Raw genomic sequence first — 21,483 nt, 5'->3', positions numbered from 1 at the left:
GTAAGAATATGCTGTCGACGCATCAAGTTTCCTCTATACATGTTTATCTGTTAATCTGTGTGTGTGTGTGTGTGTGTGTGTGTGTGTGTGTGTGTGTGTGTGTGTGTGTGTGTGTGTGTGTGGTCACATTTAAAGTTTTCACATACCTTCTGACAGGAAGCCGTTATCAATATCTTCAATCTGACATGGAAACTCAACTTGCAGTAAACACTAAGTACACCACTACACCTGTCATCAATCAAAACATAATTTTCTAAATGTAATATTTAATATTGTAGCCTGCCTCTATTTACATACATTTTGCACTAATGACCCGTTCTTGCAGCATGTGTGCGTGCGTGTGTGCGTGCATGCGTAGTCAGCTCATCATCATATCAACCCTTGATTGATTAATTATCAATATAATCAATATTTTGAAAAAAGACAATGCCGTGAAGATTATCATCTTTTTAATATAAAACTGAAAACCTCACTCACAAAATGCTAAACCCTTGACACTCCTTTCCCATGATGACTCTTCATGCCATCAACTCTGTTTAGGTTACTTTTACACAATTGATTATTTATGGAAGTATGTATAAGTAGTTTATGAGAAGGAAGGTTGTTAATTGATTCTGTCCTGTGGTAGGATCCACTCCTACATTAAGGGAGGCTGCAGGGACAGACTATAGTCAGTTGGTTGTGGGCTTTAACACGGGTAACAGTCCTGAGGGAAAGCTACAGGGCCTTGTGTGACCAAGGTTTAACCTGAAGAGAGTTCTCATCCAATTTGGTCTTGTTCAGTTGTGTATGCCTAAGTATTTATTACTGGTCTCCCAAATCTGGCTGTGACAGGCCGTCTGCCCCACACTGAATACAATCGCCATTTTATTCCTGTAGGTCATTCCAAGACCAGGGTCCGAAATAAGCAATGCTTTTTTTCCCAGCCTCAGATTTTGTTGGGGGCACGACATAGCGTAACCAAGACACGGAGGACGAGGCGAGGGCCGCCACTCCCGAACGAAGACCCCAGCAGCCTGTCAGCATCTCGTCATCGCCGACCCCCCCTGGGCACGTTCCTGGGGGGGTGGGCTGGATGTTCCGGGGACCCCCGGGGACCCCCACTCGGTAAAAACCAGCCTGCTCAAACTCTTCATGCCTGTCTGGCCAGTGGGCCAGAGGGCCTCGTCCACATCACAGGTGAGGTGATGTTCTCCCTGTCCAAGCAGCGTTGGAAGAAACGCCGCGAGTTGCGCATAAAGCCCCGACAGGCCTCAACACTCACGTCGCCACAAGCCTCCTCCATGGCCTGGAGCAGTGTGACCCGGCTCTGTGGGTTCTGTTCATATACAGTACCTTCTACCTCCACAGCTGAAAAGAACTCCTCAAGGATTCCCGGAAAGGAGAATAAGGTGGAAGGAATAGAACAGAGAAATGTGGGTCATGGTCCTGGAGGCTGGGACAACTCACTCACGCACTTCAGCAGCCCGGTGGAAGCTCACATTGTCCCAGATGACGACAAAATCGATCATTACCCCACATATAAAAATAAAATATAGCCAATCTACTTAACCCATTTAGACCTGAGGCCGATTCTACAAATGCCTTCTAAATCCTGAAAGTTTTCTGAAAAAACCTATGTTTCTATGTCAGTGGTTATTTTTCAACAGCTAAAGCATAACATAATGCTGAAAACACCAAAAGGGGTTCCCCATCCTGAATGGGTTAAGCAACGCGACGTCCGCGTTGTGAGCTTGTAGATCAGCTATTTTTGGTAAAGAACTTAACAGTGTTAACAGAAGGTTTTTATGTATGATCGCAATTCAATAAAATAATGTTATATAGTAGTTTATTTTATTTTATTCATGGCAGGAATTAATTAATGTTAAAACACACTCCAGAGGGCCACTATATTCCACACTCACTCCAGAGGGCCACTATAGTTCCACACTCACTCCAGAGGGCCACTATAGTTCCACACTCACTCCAGAGGGCCACTATAGTTCCACACTCACTCCAGAGGGCCACTATAGTTCCACACTCACTCCAGAGGGCCACTATAGTTCCACACTCACTCCAGAGGGCCGCTATAGTTCCACACTCACTCCAGAGGGCCACTATAGTTCCACACTCACTCCAGAGGGCCGCTATAGTTCCACACTCACTCCAGAGGGCCACTATAGTTCCACACTCACTCCAGAGGGCCACTATAGTTCCACACTCACTCCAGAAGGCCACTATAGTTCCACACTCACTCCAGAGGGCCACTATAGTTCCACACTCACTCCAGAAGGCCACTATAGTTCCACACTCACTCCAAACATCTCCCTAAATGATTCTGGGGTCGCTAAATGATTCTGAAGCCTATAGTGCCCCTTTGTGCAGAACTCTGCTATTTTCTATAAATAGTAGAAAATGTGTGCAAACCTTTGAATATATATATTTTAAAGCCGTCTTTAGGTTGACAGGAAATGGGGAGAGAGAGGCTACATTGAGCCCTCTTTACGTCCATGCTAAACCCAATTATCCCTAATTATCCCTTTTTTATTTAACATTTTTGAATAGTTTAAATAGCCAATCTACATTGACTACCGCTTGTACATTGGCTATTGTCTATAACTGGATAACTGGCTGGCTATGGCTGGCAGGCTATAACTAGTTTTGTAAAACTAACAGTCACAGAACTAGCATCAAGTTTTTGCATAAAGTCTTCTCTGCATCTGTATCTGTTCATGTGTGTGTGTGTGTGTGTGTGTGTGTGTGTGTGTGTGTGTGTGTGTGTGTGTGTGTGTGTGTGTGTGTGTGTGTGTGGGGGGGGGGGGGATGTGGTCACATTTAAAGCTTTCACATACATTCTGACAGGAAGCTGTTATCAATATCTTCAATCTAACATGGAAACTCCAACTGGCAGTAATATTACAAGATTTACAAGATTGAAAAGTCATCTTTGGGTAAATAGTGAAAATGTGTGCAAACCTTTGAACATATATATTTTAAATCCCTCTTTAGGTTGACAGGAAATGGGGAGAGCCCAATTATCCCTAAACTATAGGTGCATTGCCTTTTCTTTTACTATTTTAAATAACATTTTTGAATAGTTTGAATAGCCGTGAGCTATTAACTCTATCGTCTATAACTGGATGGCTGGCTGGCTGGCTGACTGACACAACTATGTCTTCCTTACTTCTTGGTTCATCAGTTCTTGGAAACACTCCTTTCAAACTAGGAAGGGTATGGCCTGGTCAGCCTGCAATGACATGCATAAGATCTGGTCATCCCAGTAGTAAGATGTTAAAAGTAAAAATATTTAGGACGACCGTTGAGCTGATTCTACTCTATGGCTCCGAGACATGGACACTTTCAAAGAAACTAGAGAAACGGTTGGATGGCACTTACACCCGCCTTCTAATGAGAGCGGAAAATAAAATCTGTCTTGGAAGAGCCACCCATCGACTAATCTAATATACGGCAACCTTCCCCGTGTTTCTTCACTAGTCCGATCCAGAAGAACACAGTTTGCCGGCCACTGCTACAGAGCTGACAATGAGGTTATATCTTCCCTTCTTCTCTGGAGTCCTGCCTCAAAGCAGACCAGAGGTAGAGAACTGTCGTTCCCTGATGTCATCGCTAGGGACACATGCATCAGTAAGCAGAAACTGGGGATGGCAATGAAGGACCGGAAAGTCTGGCGTGGCATTGTGAAATCCATGATCTCGACCGCGGTCGAAAAATTATGATGACGATGATGATGATGAAAGTGCTCTCGCTCCTTCTGCCTTTTTGGCGACACTGCAATTTATTTGGACTGTACAATGCAAAAGCAATGCTGAACAAAGGCTCAATTGTTTTTGTTTTGTTCACGGCACACATGAGTGACTTACATTCGGCCGCACAGTACATGCAGCGAAAGACATTTGACGTGATTCATTCTGTATTTAAACAAAATGGTTGTAATGTGATGCACTTGTATCATGTGACTGTTATGGTCCAAAGGAATAGTCTACATTATACATACTGTTCCTTTCCTAACCCTAACCCTAACCCTGTACGTATTAGTAACATGGTGGTGAAAGAATATCAAATTACTTTGTGAATTATTCTGTACTGTGAATCTATTTATCACAGTTATTTGTGCAACTGTTAAACAAATTGATTTAATCGTACATAAATTAATCTATTAATAATAAATCCCTATTTTATAGGCAAAAAGTTTCAAATAATTTTAAAAAACTAAATGTCCGACTTGATCTAAACTACAGGGTCACAACGCATTGCATCGCTGTTGTGCAACATAATATACAACTAGAACTGCACTCTGTCGAGTGCATACTTGCTTGTTGCACACTAGTAGGCAACAAGCACGTGACGTAATGACGATATGTTTTAGTGTCGGGAGGATTAAAGGTAATGCTCCTATGTATACTGTACATGTATGTAATCTGGCACCTCTGCCGTATCAGGCACAATTAGTCATTACGTCATTTGCTGGGACGGTGCATACGCTTCAAAATTGGCGGGACGGCTGGGACGGTGCATACGAGTCTCGGGCGAAACTTATATGTGCCCGGCAGACCCCTTAGATCATCTAGTGCTGGTCTCCTAGAGATTCCAGAGACCCCTAACACAAAGAAATATGGAGAAGCCGCCTTTAGCTACTATGCCCCTGTGCTGTGGAACAGCCTGCCAAGGGATCTACGGTTCTCTGAATCTGTGGACATTTTTAAACGAAATCTTAAAACACACCTTTTTGTCTCCACCAGGCCGAAGGCATGGGGGGAGAGTATGTTTTGCACTCCATCCGTCCGTCCGTCCGTCCGTGTGTCCGTCCGTCCGTGTGTGTGTCCGTGAGCAGCTAATCTCCGGCACCGTTAACCCGGTCGATGCCAAATTTTGCACACACACTCCCTGGATGCCAACGATGAACCTTTTCCAGGTTTTTTCCAACCTTTTTCTGGAAAATTTCCAGAACGGCCTGTTATAGCGCCACCAGGAGGCCGCTTTGTGCAAAACAAGTTTTTGCACAGTACACCTACAGATTTTGTCCAAACATCGCGCAAATTGGTACACAGTCTCTCTAGCCATTTAACGAAACGGTTCTTTCAGATTTCTCAGACTCCATCCTGATTGGTTAAGATTGGCTTCCAAAGTACACAGGAGTGCTCAGTTTCAAACAAAATGCTGCAAATCATGAACACATTGCGTGATTTCTGTGAAATTGTGCACGCACATTCCCACTAGGCCGAGGACGAAATGCCACATGAACAATTTCAACTCAGCCTCAAGGTGGCGCTATAACTGGCCGAAAAGTGTTTTTACCTCTAACTGCACGGATCTGTGGATAATTTACTTTTGTTGCCCTTTTATCCAACCACCAGATGAAGGCAAGTTGCAATGTCCTACATTCCTATCCTGGTGGAGACCTGTGCCCAGAAGGGCACTTTTTCTAGTTTGTTCCTCTCATCCTCCAGACCTGGCTATCTGCCGTGCCACTCCTGGAGTTCGTCACCCCTTGGACTGTTTGTTTGGCTGCCGATCTACAAGCTCGTCTTCGACTACCCCCTTGGAATTCCCCTAAGTATAGCGTTATATATTCTCATAGATACATATCTACCTAATTATACTATAGAGTATTTATGTATTTATATGGATATATACTGTATATCTATACATTGTCATTATCCTGCTTTATTTGGACAATAAAGTTCTTAACTGTCTTCCTGCCTCTTGAGTGGTTGCATTTGAGTTCAGAACACAACTCAGTCTTAACACCTACGGACGGCTGCAATTCGAAAGTGGCCCCCGTAAAATCTGAATCCCCCCCCCTTTTCCCCTCACTGTATATTTTTCTTTTCCCTTTTTGCTTCCTTTATGATGAATTCCTGTTCTGTAACTATATAGAAGTGTCTATGTGTACGTCTCTAAATGTTTTGATGAATTGAACATGGTGGACCCTGTTGTAAACAAGTGTAATGCTTAATTGGGTCGTCCACTCACAGTTGACAGTCTTTGTATTGAGTTTGTGCTTGAAATGTACTGTAATTCTGCAAACTGTTAATAAATATTTAAATCAATCAATGTTACACACCAAAAATCTGATCTAGTAGGCTCAAAGTCAGGTCTGTCAGGACGTAGCCTCGATACCCAGGCTTTCATTTCGTCTGCGCGAAAGATGAAAGCCTGGAAAAAGCCGTGGTGTGACGTAGCGCTGCACTAGGGGGGAGAGGAGGGGCCGGGGGTGACGGACAGATCGATGAGATCCAATCAGGGTGCGCGCTTTTCTGAGATGCGACCCTCCCATCTAGGCCAGAAATGTCTCTGCTTAGGTCAGGCTAGTCAGGACGTGGCCTGAGGACGCTATCCCTGGGCTCCAGGACTGCTTCAGCACCACAGACTGGGATATTTGTAGTGGCCCGGAAGCGCTGACGTGAATAATTTCACAGACTCAGTGCTGGATTATATACATTTTGTGTGGATATTGTTACAAACAGGAAGCAGATCCGTGTTTTTCCAAACCAAAAACACCTGAATGACACCAAAACTACAATTGTGACCAGTGCCAGTAATTTGAACCACAAGTCGCCAACTCTGTTATGTCACTATAGGACCAAATAGATTATTTCTTTTTTTTTGGTGTTTTTCGTTTTTAGCCACATTAAAACAGTTGGAATGTTAAAGAATGTTTTTATTCCATCAGAAAGTCGTTTTAGTGTCATTAAGTCATTGTAATTGCGTAAACAAGTCACTATGTTTAATGTTTAAACCATTGAGTTAGCAATGCTAACCAATGCTAATCAGAAAATCAGCTTTACCTTCAAAGTATGCAAATTCCGCTAAAATTCCGCTTTTTGTACACAATCGTTTTTGAAGATAATACTAGTCTTTCACTAACTGGCTAACAGAAATAGCAGAGAAAGAAGTATTAACAGTCGTATTTTGTAAAAAGTGTGCTTATTTTCGGTCCTCCTAAAGCTAATTCATGCGAATGTTTTAGCTAGGGGCACTGGCCATCACAACAATGGAACATGGCTTCTTATTTCCAATAGCAGAGAAGAAGAAGACTCTAGCATGTATTGTAAACATTGTAACATTATGTCACCATAACGTGGTTCTTATTAGTTACTTTGGAATGTACCTGCCATGAAAATTAAGGTCATAATAATGCAGATCACATCGATATGTAATATAACGCGATAATGTACTTGTTTTAGCTACAGGATTGACGATTGATATCAATATATAATGCTAAATGTAGCTAACGGCTATTTTTTGCAGGGTTGCCAGGTTCTGCGAGAGAAACAAGCAACCCGTATATGAAAACAAGCCCAAAATAAGCAAAAATAGCCGATCTACAAGCATATAACAAAACCAATCTTGTCCCTGGCATACATTATTTTCAGATGGGGGTTCTGCAGACAAATAATAATAATAACAGGCTAATATAGCTATCTTATTTGTACTCATCTGGACCATTTACATAAGCCTAATTTTCTGCCACTGTTGTTGCCCTTTTTTCATAGTACAAAATGGCAAATAAATGCAGTAGCCTATTTAAAAAAGGAGAGATAATAGGCAAACTATCAATTATAACAACATTCTCTAATTGTGAAGACTTATTGGTACAGTAGGCCTATGCATTCTTTTTCTTTAGAAACATGGCCAACTAATTATAATAAGCAGACATGGCAACACTGCTGGTTGGCTAATGGAGGAATGAAGGGAAAACAGCGCCCCCTAAAGTGACAGATCACTGCTGATATCTTTGAAGGGGGAATTCTCCAATTTGACATTTCTGGTTCAACAAGTTTCAAATGGTCATATCTTCTTCATTTCCCCCCCAATTTCAATGAGCAATGCATCATATGAAAGGTTACAGTGTGCAGTTTCATAATATGTAAAGAACTGAAAAATGACCATGGCCCCCTTGTGTATCAAACTACTGGCACTGGTCACAATTAGTAAGAGCCAGGAATGCGGCACATAGATAGGACACTCACACTTCTATAGAGGCAGGCAGGCAGGCAGGCAGGCAGGCAGGCAGGCAGGCAGGCACGCACGCACACACCACTAACACTATTGATCATGTCTCATCAAAAACTTGTTTTCAAAAAGTGTTTACCTGAAAGGTTTAAACCACAGGATGTGCTTACAGTCTTTAAAAAAAGATCCCATGCAGTCAAACCCCACTGTGCGTGCGTGCGTGCGTGCTGTGCGTGCGTGCATGCGTGCATGCATGCGCCAGTGGTCCTTGAAGGGGCTTCCAGGGGGTCCACAGTAACATTTATTAACATGGCATCACAACCAGTATAACCACTTTGACCTAATGTTTTACTTGTTGTACATTTATACTTTTGTACAGCCATTTACAAGTAAGCAATCATCAATTCAAGCACAAGCTGTGAAATTAGAACAAAACTAATCTCAATTTCAATACAGCAATGCATTGATATATAGGAAAAAGGTAGGCTATACCATTTAACTTTTCACCTGACTGGATTGTGAATTTGAGGTCATTCAGGTTGATAGTGTTTTTGTGAGCCCAGTGGAGGTGGAGGGAGGCTGGCCTGGTGGTGGTACAGTGTGAGTGTGGCTGCTTCCGCTGACAGCACGGCACAGAGAGACACACCTGATTGGACAGATGATTAAAAAAGCATATACACGCATTATACATTTCTGAAAATGTTAAACCATTCTCAACTTTTAATAGAACTCTGATAAGAAAAAAGTGAAGATCCATGCAGGGGTGATCAGGTGTAATCACTTGGCTAATTTGGGCCCTGTCCAGAGCCTGCATAGGCGGCGGCCCTGTCCAGAGCCTGGGCAGAGCTAGCCTTTAGTGGCGGTTCTGGAAAACTGTGGGTCAGACCGACTCAAGGCACTGCACTCCCTGTGGTGGAGTGGAGGAACGCGTGTGTCTAATTTGAAGCATTTATGGATAGATGGTCCACTTTTGACACATTGTTGCTCCTTATTAAACGACGTTTCGGTCGTCAGACCTTCATCAGGACGGAGTAAAGAGCAATCTTTGAAAAGCAGAAAAGCACACTGTCGGAAGACAGTGTGCTTTTCTGCTTTTCAAAGATTCCCTAAATGCACTTTTGTCCTACGCAGTACACACCTGCAGTCAACAACCCCCTATTTTTATTTTTAGGCCAACACACTCATTCTAGATCAGAAGATAACATCTTCACTTACAGGAAAACACAGCAGATCTATGAGAAATGGCGTCTCTAACCACATCCTGCAGTTGACAAGTTTCCATTTTTCCAAAACTACTTTTTAGTTATTTACTAATACTAACATTACTGTCAATCTCCAATGAACATAGCCTCGGGTTTGTCATTATAGGCAAGACATTTGCTATTCTATCTTTAGTACAGACTCTGTGTCCATATATCACAAACACAATGGCGATACAGTCTAGTAGTCTACCCTCTCTCTTCTGTATAAGCCCTCTACTCAGTGTCTATCCCCCTGTCCTCTTCCCTCAGTGTCAGAGAGTGCCTGGCCCCTCCCACTAATTTTACGAGTCAATTAAATGGTCACATCACCCCTGAGATCATGTGTAAGTATTTTGGTGGGGATTGAGCCCCCCAAAATATTGTTTTTTCAACAAACTGTGACATTTTTGGCATTTGTGGCGCCCCCATGGGTGAAAATGGAATTGCTTTTGGCGCTACATTGATTGAACCACTCTCGACATGTGATTGAAATTATGTGTGGATTGAACGTTCCGTTCATTATTTGTGGCATTCTTTGTAAAATAGGCCCCTCCTACTAACTTCGGAAGCCGATTACGGCCGAACGGTATGGACTGTCAAAATTCTGCCAGTGTTCAAGTAATCGGATTTGAAGAAAATGCAAATTTGGTGCAATTTTATTCTAGATGGAAATGGGGTCTATGTGGGGAGATCCGTCATGATCCAAGGAATCCATGGAAAAAGACTTACGGTTCAAGAGTTATAGGGGAAAAACGTGAAGTGGGCTGTTATAGCGCCACCATGAGGCTGAGTGATGTAATTCCTTTTCAATTCATTTTCATAATTAGAAAACTGAGGTTATCACCTATAACATCTCACCGGAACATCCACCTCTCACAACAACAGGAGGCACTGTGCTGAAGGAAGTCAAGGACTTCAAGTACCTGGGCTCATGGGTCAACTCAACCGAGCAAGATCTGAAAGTGAGGAAGGCACTTGCATGGAGGGCCCTGAATGGCATGACCAGTGTAGGGAACTCCAATCCCCCCCGACAAATCAAACTCAGCTTGTGGACTCAGTGGAGTCTGTTCTCCTAAACGGCAGTGAATGCTGGACCCTGAAGCCAACCCTGCAGAAGTCCCTTGACGGGTGCTACACCAGAATGCTGCGTGCAGTACTTAACATCAGCATGACTGTACATGTCACTAACAAGACTCTGTATGAGGGATTACCAAGGGTGAGCCAGAAAATAGCAGCCAGGAGAATGAGACTAGCAGGACACTGCCAAAGGCATCAAGAACTGCCAGCCAGCAAACTGGTGCTCTGGGAACCAACACACGGGCATCGATCACGAGGACGCCCCACGCTAACATACGTGGATGTACTCGATCTTCCCATTATAAGTCTATGGAGAACTAATTAATTAATATCAATTAAACTATACAACGGATCTCTTAGCAAAATGCAAGCACACCATTCCCGATGCAGCCGGTCGATTTGATATAGGGCCTACGGCTCGAGTGCGTGTGGCAAAAACTGTGGGAGGAGTAGCGAATCAAAGTATTCCAAAGTAGGGGAACAATAGTATGGTCGCCATAGGCAACCACACTAACTACAAAAAGTACCAAGCAGTGTACAGTATGTGGCGTGTGTATCACACTGAGACAGCGAGAGTGAGCGTGCATGCAGTGCAGGGCTCTATGCTGCTCTCTTCTCTGTTCTCACATGCACTCTGAAACGTCTGACCACTGGCAAAGTTCTCTTGAACCCTGTTGGGACCTGTTGGGTAAGTAGTGTGTTATGGTGCTCAGCTGTGCCACGCATCAAATGCCAATTTGGCCTCAGCACAAACATATCATGCGCAGCAGGGCAACCACATGGTCAGCAGCGTCCCTGAATGAGTGCATTTGGACTGGGGCTTGAGGGCTTCTGACACTTTGAATGTGCCTTTAGTGTTGCTTTTCATGGGGATTTGTTGTATGTCTATGTGCAACATTGTGGTTGTGTAGCATATCTCTGCTGTCGGGAAGAAACCACCTAACTCCAAAATGGTCATTTTTCAGGAAATTAAGAAAACCTTATATTTTGAAAACAAAGCAATACTGCCTCATCGATGTTGGTTGTGTGACTTTATATATTCTAAATGATGTGCATGAGAGGGGGAGAGGTGGTGGAGTTAGCTGTTTTCGCTCTTTACTGAGCCGAGACATGGAGTGAGACCAGAACTGTGCTGAACATACACACGTGCGCGCACACACACATGCAAGCTCACTGCATGTGGAACACAACACACCACACCGATACTAATACTAAAAGTATTCGGTCAGAAATGTGCTCTGTTGCTGACTCATCACAAACCTGTTTAGAAAAAAATGTTTACTTTAAACCTGAAGAAAGAACCCCCCTAAAATAAACTGCACAGGGAGTGCTGACAGTTACTGCCTCTGCTGTGGTGTGTGTCAGTGTGTGTGTGTGTGTGTGTGTGTGTGTGTGTGTGTGTGTGTGCGTGTGCGTGTGCGTGTGCGTGTGCGTGTGCGTGCATGTGCGTGTGCTTGTGTGTGTGTGTGTGGGTGTGTGTGTGTGTGTGTGTGTGTGTGTGTGTGTGTGGTCTACCAGTCTAATGGAAGGCGTGAAGCACTTATCTTGTCTTCTGATCTTCACAGCTCGAGCAGCGTGTGGTCTCTTCATGCTCATCTGGGTTTGGCTGCACGGTTAGTGCAGGTATAGTGACACTTTACTATGGAGAGACTATATGAACACAAACAGTGGAGCATCTTGAAATAAGTCTGCTTATTTACCCATTTAGACCTGAGATCGATTCTACAAATGCCTTCTAAATCCTGACAGTTTTCTGAAAAACCCATGTTTCTATATCAGTGGTTCTCAAAGATAGCCTGATGAAGGCCGCATAGGCCGAAACGTTGCTGTTTCCCTATTAAAGTTGGTTCACTGCATTTGAAGACAGTGTTTGTTCCTTTTTCATTATCGGGCATCGTACCCTCTCCTACGCACCTGTCGCCTGTAGGTGTTCCAAAGCCTAGCTTTTTATTTCAAGGACCCCCAAAAATATATGTAATTGGCCGCCGACCCCCATCTGAAAATATGTTGTTCCAGGGACAAAGATTTGAGTTAAAAACGTTCACTCTGAAAGAATATATTCAAACATTTGGGCCACATTTTCATGACTTTTCAAAAATAGCAGACCTACAAGCTCTATTTTTCAATAGCTAAAGTACAACATAATGCTTAAAACACCAAAAGGGGTTCCCGCCCAAAATGGGTTAAAACTATATGAACAAAACAAGAATGTAAAAGTCCTGCTAGGGACGTGCTGTTACTAACATGCTATGAAAACATTGTAGTGACACGCCAGTAACGTATGCAGGAATTATACAAGTTGGCCAGGCGAAAATATCAAATATCAATCAATATGAAACTGTAAATGTATTAATATTTCGACAACTCTGCTTGTTGTGTTGCATGATATATGATAAAATGACAGGACATTATGTATGCTATACAAAATGATCAAATCATCATTTTAGAATATTCATGTTTTTGGGCGGCAGTGGCTCAGGAGCTCGGTAGAGTAGGCCACCTGGGAAATGGAAGGTCTCCCATTCTGTGTCCTTGAGCAAGACACTAAGGCCCTCATTTATCAATTGAGTGTAAAATCTGCCCCAAATTCGAGTGTGGGTTTCGTAGTACACCCACGTCGCCCCGGCATTTATAAAGTGATCGCAAACAGCTGATCCTTCCTTAATTTCGTTCTGACGTTAATAAATGTGACGGCTGAAATCTATCTGGAACGCCCTATGAAATCAAGCCTCGCCCTCGTTTTTGCGACATAAACAACTGCTACGACCTGGAAACCCTGGTTACAGGGAAAAAATGAGTTTCTCCCGTGCCTTGCTGCCCGCCTCACCCCCCTCTCTCATACACACACACAGACGCACACGCAACTTGCAAGCCCAACTAACTGGTGTGTTGTTAATAAATAAAGAACGAACACCTGCATGAATTAAATAAAGTTGTAGGCCTACCCTGTCTGTTTCCCTCTCACCTCGCTTGCCTTGCTGTCATGTCCACGCACGCACGCACCTACATGACACATCGACATCGCATCGCCATGAATGGAATTAGTTTGTAGGCTGGCCTATATTAATTTTACCCATTCGTGCGCAGTGCACGGCGAAGGCGTGAGACTGCGCACTGCTGTGATAAGTCCTGTGGGTGAGTGATGCCTGCATGAGAGATAGGCTATCATGTCGTCAAGGCAGTCATAATCAACGTTTATGTAGTGATTTGATCATTGATGAACGAATCATAGACATATGGATGAAGGCTTGCTTGCATGTGTGCTGGTATGTGTTGGCGACGCACGCCGCGGTCCCGTCCTCCCGACCCCCAAAAATGATCTCGCTTTTATCTGAACTGTCAAAGCACTTATTTAAATGGTGAATGATTAAGCCCCTTACACCTATATCCTGCTACAATTGCAAATAGGCAAGCTGTATGCCTGTCATTGTCACTTGGAAATAATGGCGTGCAGTCCATTTATGCCTTTTTTTATAATATCACAGTGATGCCGCATCACCGCATGCGCTCCCAAATCATCTCACAAGTGCGATCGCATAACAAGGCCAGCACGAACTAATACATTGTAAATATGTTATATTGTTTTTAATTGCGCAATTTTAATTACTTGTAAAGTTGGAAAGTTTTACATGTATATATATATACGTATATACACATACCGTTTTATATTAACATTTTAGGAGTGAAAACATATGTTTAGATGCCTGTGACAGCGTGTCAGCAGTTGAGACAATGCTGCTCCGCTTGTGTACGACAGAAAAACAGGACAAAGTGTACGACAGCTCCCGACCAGACAAGTTTGTCAAGTTAAATTTCAAGCTTTGGCGGAAATGGTAAATGCCGAAAATGTCGGCGTGCACCCATATTTTGGCGTACGCACAGTTGATAAATGAGGGCCTTAAATGCAGTGTGTGTGTGTGTGTGTGTGTGTGTGTGTGTGTGCGCGCGCGCGTGGTGTAGGCCTAGTGCCTACATACCAGTAAATGAGATATTAATCACGTTCCTTTGTATTTCAGGGCCCCCCTCGGATAGTCACTGTCCATGGCGGGCTGTAGACTGGATCAGGCTTTCCACATGCAGCTACCTCACAACACAGCAGGGCTTGTTTGCAGTGCAGACAGAGCAGAAGCTCTCAATGTTTTAACCATAATACAACTAGATATACAATAACTAAACTCAAATCTCACTTGAATTGGAGTGAGATTCACTTCATAATTCAAATTAAATACAAAATAAAAGCCCCCCCACCCATCTGTAACTCTGATAGTGTACACATGGAACCAAATGGACCCACTAACGGGACATGGTTCCATTTGTACACTGTCAGAGTTAAATTAGCATCGATTTCACAATATAAATTGGGGGTCCCAGAGATAGAAATTCCATTAAATGGGGGTCCGTAATGCATGTCAAACTTGGGGTCCTTGAAAGCAATAAGGTACACCCGCACACTGTGTATCTGCTCGGCACAAGAGTATTATTTAATGAAGCAACGTTTGGGTCCCTCCGGACCTTCCTCAGGCATAACACATCATTTTAACAGAGTTACTTATATACAAACGTTTTAAAAAGAATCAACCAATCACAACAGACAGAGTCTAATTAGAGGAAGAGGTACAGCTTGTGATGATCCTCAATTTTCTGACATCATTTAAAGGCACAAGGACCCCAAATAACTTTTACATTATACGAGAAAAGATGTAAAGACTAATGGTTGTACAAATACATTAGGAAATCAACATAGTCAACGTACAGACAGAGTGGAAAAATACAATATATATATATATATATATATATATATATACACACACAAACCAAATTCACTCAACGAGGCAAGAAGTTCTGAATTAATGAACTTATATATTTGACGTATTAGTAAATAGCGTTGGGGCGTGGTCCAATATGCTTCACATTGTTTGAGTAACAGGTCATGCATACTGCCTCTTTTGGGCAGGCAAACTTGTTCTATACACATAAAACGAAATGAAGAAATGTCACCCAAACTGGTCATCCTAAAAACCCAATGTAACAAGCTAAGAAACAGTGTAACTGCCATGACCAAATCAGCCAAAAGTAACTTTATCAATGATAAAGCCGAGGAAAACAAAAACAATCCTCGGGAGCTCTGGAAGCTACTAAACAACCAACTGTGGTCAGAAACTAAAAACCAGGTTTACTGGTACATCAAAGCCTTCTACAAAAACCAGGTGTTTGTAAAGATGATTTTAAAATGTCAATGGTAACAACTGAGGAGGTATACTTAAAAAACTGAGTGCCCTCCAACCCTACAAGGCCACTGGCCATGACAATATTCCCTCCAAATTTCTCCATTTCTCCATTTCCATAGCTCCAGTCATCACCCACATAGTAAACCTCTCCATCAAACAGAGACAGGTACCCCAAGATTTCAAACTGGCCAAAGTAACCCCCCTGTACAAAAAAGGGAGTAAATTAGAACCCGGCAACTACCGCCCTATTTCTATTCTAAGCTCCATCTCGAAAGTGATGGAAAAAATTGTCTATGAACATGAAAAGTATCTTGCCACTAACAAATTAATGTACGAGTTCCAATCTGGTTTCAGAACATCCCACTCCACTGACACATGCCTCCTCTATTTGAGCGACCACATCAAACATGAGGTGGATGCTGTCAAATGGTCAGGCTCCTACTTGGCCTCACCCCCCGAACCCACCTCACCCCTGCCCACTTTGACAGGCTGGGATGGCTTAAGGTCGCCGACAGAGTACAGCATCTTGCAATGGGTCTGGTCCACAAGATTCGATACACCACCAAGATACCCATGTACCTGTCTAAATACTTCCTTAATGTAAACGAAGTCCACACCCACAACACCAGAGGGAGTGCAACAAACCATGTACAACCCAGATTCGGCACAAACAAGGGACTAAATTATTTTCGCTCCTATGCCACCAAAATGTGGAACGCCCTACCAACAGTCATTAAGACATGTGAATCCCTTGACTCCTTCAAAACCGCTCTCAAAGGGCACCTACGGATGGCTGCAATTCGAAACTGGCCCCCGTAAAATCTGAATCCCCCCCCCTTTTCCCCTCACTGTATAATGTATCTTTTCCCTTTTTGCTTCCTATATGATGAATTCCTGTTCTGTTCTTTAACTACATAGAAGTGTCTATTTGTATGTCTCTAAATGTTTTGATGAATTGAACATGGTGGTCCCTGTTGTAAACAAGTGTAATGCTTAATTGGGTACTGTACTGTAATTCTACAAACTGTTAATAAATATTTCAATCAATCAATCAATCAATCAATCAATCAATCAATCAATCAAAGACCACTTAAATACACATGATTGATTGATTGATTGATTTAAATATGTATTAACAGTTTGCAGAATTACAGTACATTTTAAGCACAAACTCAATACAAAGACTGTTAACTGTGAGTGGACGACACCATAAATCATTACACTTGTTTACAAGAGGGTCCACCATGTTCAATTCATCAAAACATTTAGAGACGTACAAATAGACAGTACATAATTTGGTGTAAAATCGTGCATGCATGGCTGATACATTATCCCACTTCATTATCTGAAATTATATTGCTGACCTGCTTTGATATGGGTGGGGGGGGGGGGGCCGGGGGAGATTAATAAATAACAAAACAGGTTTGTATTTGTTTTAAGGCCTGTGCGTGTATGAAGGGAAATGGAGGAAAAAGCCAGGAGAATGTTTATCACGACCTAATCGATATATATAGAGACGGAAGAGTTACATTAAAGATAGCTCTCACTGTGCTTTATAGACACTGAAAGAAGCTGATGGATGTGGTTGTATAGACTACTGAATGTGAATTCACCTCCCACCGCTGACCTGTACACTATAGGCTTTAGGTTTATCTGACTGACGGCTGGCCGATTTTTTAACACCATGGAGAGCGACAAAAAGACATACAGTACAGTGAGTACACAGTAGGCTACAGTATAACTACAACTGTATGCACAATATATAGTGCATAACTGGGCTGTGGTCTGTGTTGACAGCTTTGAAGTGCAGGGTGTCGAGTTCAACATTGGTGAACATTAAAAAAAAGTGCAAACTAATTGTGAAGAAGGGCCGTCGTCTATTCAACTTGACAGACGCCTTGTTGGTGCTGACCTTGCACAGCAGCTGGCCTCACCAGATCACAGTGCTTTTCTTTCAGTGCAGCTTGTTCCGTGTGTTCAACTTCAACTACCTTTAGAGCCGCCTCAAGCCTGGCACGCTCCAGTAGGCAGGCATCTGGGGATAGTCTGACACTGTGTGTGTGCGTGTGTGTGTGTGTGTGTGTGTGTGTGTGTGTGTGTGTGTGTGTGTGTGTGTGTGTGTGTGTGTGTGTGTGTGTGTGTGTGTGAGACAGTCACTACACCGCTACATCTAGGCCTACACACTATATGGCACCACACAGTGACCTCTAGTGGTGGCCCTTAATGCTGCATGCCATTGTAATCCCTCTTTGATGTAACCAACGCCTTATACGTAACATAAAGCACTTAAAATTCACTGGAAACAATATAGAAACGAATGTATTCATGAAACAGAAGAAAATAGTGTCTGCTGTTACAGGTCAGGTCTATCTATCTATCTATCTATCTATCTATCTATCTATCTATCTATCTATCTATCTATCTGTAAGTGTAATGCTTAATTGGGTCGTCCACTCACAGTTGACAGTCTTTTGTATTGAGTTTGTGCTTAAAATGTACTGTAAATTCTACAAACTGTTAATAAATATTTCAATCAATCAATCAATATCTATCTATCTATCTATCTATCTATCTATCTATCTATCTATCTATCTATCTATCTATCTATCTATCTATCTATCTATCTATCTATCTATCTAGTCTGTTTCATCTCTTTATAAACCATTAACACCTTTGAATTGAACAAGGTGGACACTCTTGTAATAATGCTTTATGGTGTCGTCCACTCACAGTTAACAGTCTTTGTATTGAGTTGTGCTTGAAATGTACTGTAATTCTGCAAACTGTTAATAAATATTTCAATCAATCAATATAAAATGTAACTTCACATTTATGTTGAACCTTTCATGTATAATTACTCTTCAATAAGATGTAACCAATGCTGTTGTGTTTACATTGTGCTAAAGGGAAAAATCCAACACGTGTATGTTTATGATCTAGATTCTAAATCTTAAAAAAATATATTTTAATACTGGGTTCCTGCCGACAGGAACTCAGAACAGTGTGTGTGTTTCCACCCGGATGAGAGAGAGAGACGGACAGAGTTCCTCTACCGTCCCTGTCTGTCGTCCGGGTGGAAACGGTAAACAAACAGAGCAGAGTGGACGAGATTCACAGAAAGTCTGTTAGAAGTTATTAGAATAAACAGCTTATCCTCCATGGAGGAAACCTTTCTTCATGATGTTTAAACGGTATGAACGAGCCTGTGTCTGTGTGACTAAAGAGAATAACGGACAGATTGTCTCGTTGTGAAAACGGGAGGAATTTATTTATTTCATACAGAGTTTGTTTGTTTCATAAGCTAAGCTAACGCTGAGCTAGCTTCAAGTACACACGTTGGACTGGAGGCGTTTCTACCAGAACAAGACGGTATGTTTATGTTTATACTATATACAATAAGAATATATAATATATACAATATGATTGATTGATTGAAATATTTATTAACAGTTTGTAGAATTTACAGTACATTTTAAGCACAAACTCAATACAAGAATACTCAAGAATATATATATATATATATATATATATATACACACAATAAGAATATATAATATATACAATAAGAATATATGCACTAATAGCCGCAATTTGCAACTCTAGATTTTTTTAGAGTTGCAACACCCTCCATCCACTTCCTATTCATGATTTTCGGTTTCTGATCTGCTTGTCTTAAATTACGTTAAACTCACCAACATGGCAGCTGTAGTCCAAGCTTGAATTATCCTCTTTCAATCTGCCGAGCTTGTTTTTCATAAAAATCCCCCGTAGACATGTTATGAGTTACTTTCTGTCCAAAATATTCCAAGAGTGACATTTCCGAGCCGCCATTTGTATTTTTGCAACGTGCCGTAAAACAAGATGTGAGGGGGAGCGCTTGTTTAATAGAATCTTACCTGCGCAGGTAAGACACCCAAAGAAGAGGCAGACACAGTGCGACGCCCCATCACACACAGCCTTCTATTAAACAAGCGCTCGCCCTCACATCTTGTTTTACGACACGTTGCAAAAATACAAATGGCGGCTCGGAAATGTCACTCTTGGAATATTTTGGACAGAAAGTAACTCATAACATGTCTACGGGGGATTTTTATGAAAAACAAGCTCGGCAGATTGAAAGAGGATAATTCAAGCTTGGACTACAGCTGCCATGTTGGTGAGTTTAACGTAATTTAAGACCAGCAGATCAGAAACCGAAAATCATGAATAGGAAGTGGATGGAGGGTGTTGCAACTCTAGATTCAACAGATTGTAAAAAAAATCTAGAGTTGCAAATTGCGGCTAATGCACTAAGAATGTGTGTTTTTCCCCTCACTGTATATGTTTATTTTCCCCTTTTACCTCCTTTATGATGAATTCCTGCTCTGTTCTTTGTCTATATAGAAGTGTCTATTTGTACGTCTCTAAATGTTTTGATGAATTGAACATGGTGGACCCTGTTGTAAACAAGTGTAGTGCTTTATGTAGCCGCAATTTGCAACTCTAGAGTTGCAAATTGCGGCTATCCCTACAGCTGCAATGTTGGTGAGTTTAACGTTGTTTATTACAAGCAGATAACAAACGCAATTTGGATAAATGGAGGGTATTGCAACTCTAGATTCATCCCATTATAAAAACATCTAGAGTTGCAAATTGTGAGGGAAAGAATGATCAAATGAATCATTTTATGTTCATTTTATGACCAAAATAAACTACTACTAAATAATTAAAAGTTATATTTTCTAAGAAATAAATTGTACCTTTTTTTTAAGAGAGCAAATCTTCTATCAGAGAGAGAATTACATTAAGATTTGGCCTCGTGGGAAGGATGGGTAGTAAGGATTTTTTTCTTTTTTTTCCTACGGCAATGATGGATAGGCTTCTTTTTTAATAACTTCAATATTTGCCTGAAATACCATCTTTTAAATAATGAATGGTTCAAGTACACATAACACTGTATGCCTACAGCTAAACATTTGAAAACTTTGAATAGAATGTCCACACACTGGTTGAATACTTTAGAGTTTTAATTCAACTCCAAACCAAAGTGCTGCATCACTCACATACCAAAAATAAATACAAATACAAAAAAAGATCTTCAAGTAATAAAGCTGAAACATGAACTTGTGTTTTGAAGCAGAGGCTACTGGCTATCCCTGGATCAAACAAATCAACTTAAACCAACCAATGGCATGAGGAGTTGGAAAACCAAGAATACTGACTGGTGAATGAATTATATACCAGGATTTGAAAATAATAAAACATTTTACCCCAGGGTATGAGATGAGCTCAATTCAGAATGAGGAGCTTTAACAATTAAGTCCATTCTAAATACTGATATACAGTATGCAGCTTAAAAGTGAATAGTGTTAGAACGGTGGTTGGTCAAACAGATTAGAACGGTGGTTGTTGAACTTACTACCGCTGTCTGGCCTCTGGTTTGCGAACCAAATTAATTGCTTAGTGCTCAGCATCAAAGTATATAACTTAAGTTAACTTGCCATATGCTTAAATGTTCTATACGCCCATCGATTAATCCGCAATAGCTCGTTTTGGACGCGTCAGGGCTTAACGAGACACTGCTGTCTCGTTGAACCCAGCTGGGTGAATGACCTAAATGACCTAAATCAACGTCACCACGGTAAATGCTCCATATAACTATGAAACACACAGCCTGCAGTCCACCGCTGAGGTGAGACGGATCATAGTTAAATCTGTACATCGAAATGGGAAAGAGACTTTGGACACTCCCACTGCAAGCTTTGGTCATTAAAACATTTTTCTCATACTCTGGTTTTGTGAGGAAACTAGACAAGACAAACTGAACGTTTTATTATGGTTATTTTATCAGTATGTGACGTAAAGCCTGTTGTAGTCGATTCAATGTTAATGTTGTGCATGGGAAGGTGTTGTAGGGCACAGCCTGTTGTTTCACCTGGGCATAGGCAGGGAATCGGGGCACAGCCTATTTGGGGATACCACTCTGTCACAGGTGCACAGCT

Source organism: Protomyctophum parallelum, assembly GCF_964188405.1.
Source record: "Protomyctophum parallelum genome assembly, chromosome: 1".
NCBI classification, from domain to species: Eukaryota; Metazoa; Chordata; class Actinopteri; order Myctophiformes; family Myctophidae; genus Protomyctophum; species Protomyctophum parallelum.
Note: the sequence above shows the minus strand (reverse complement) of the source record.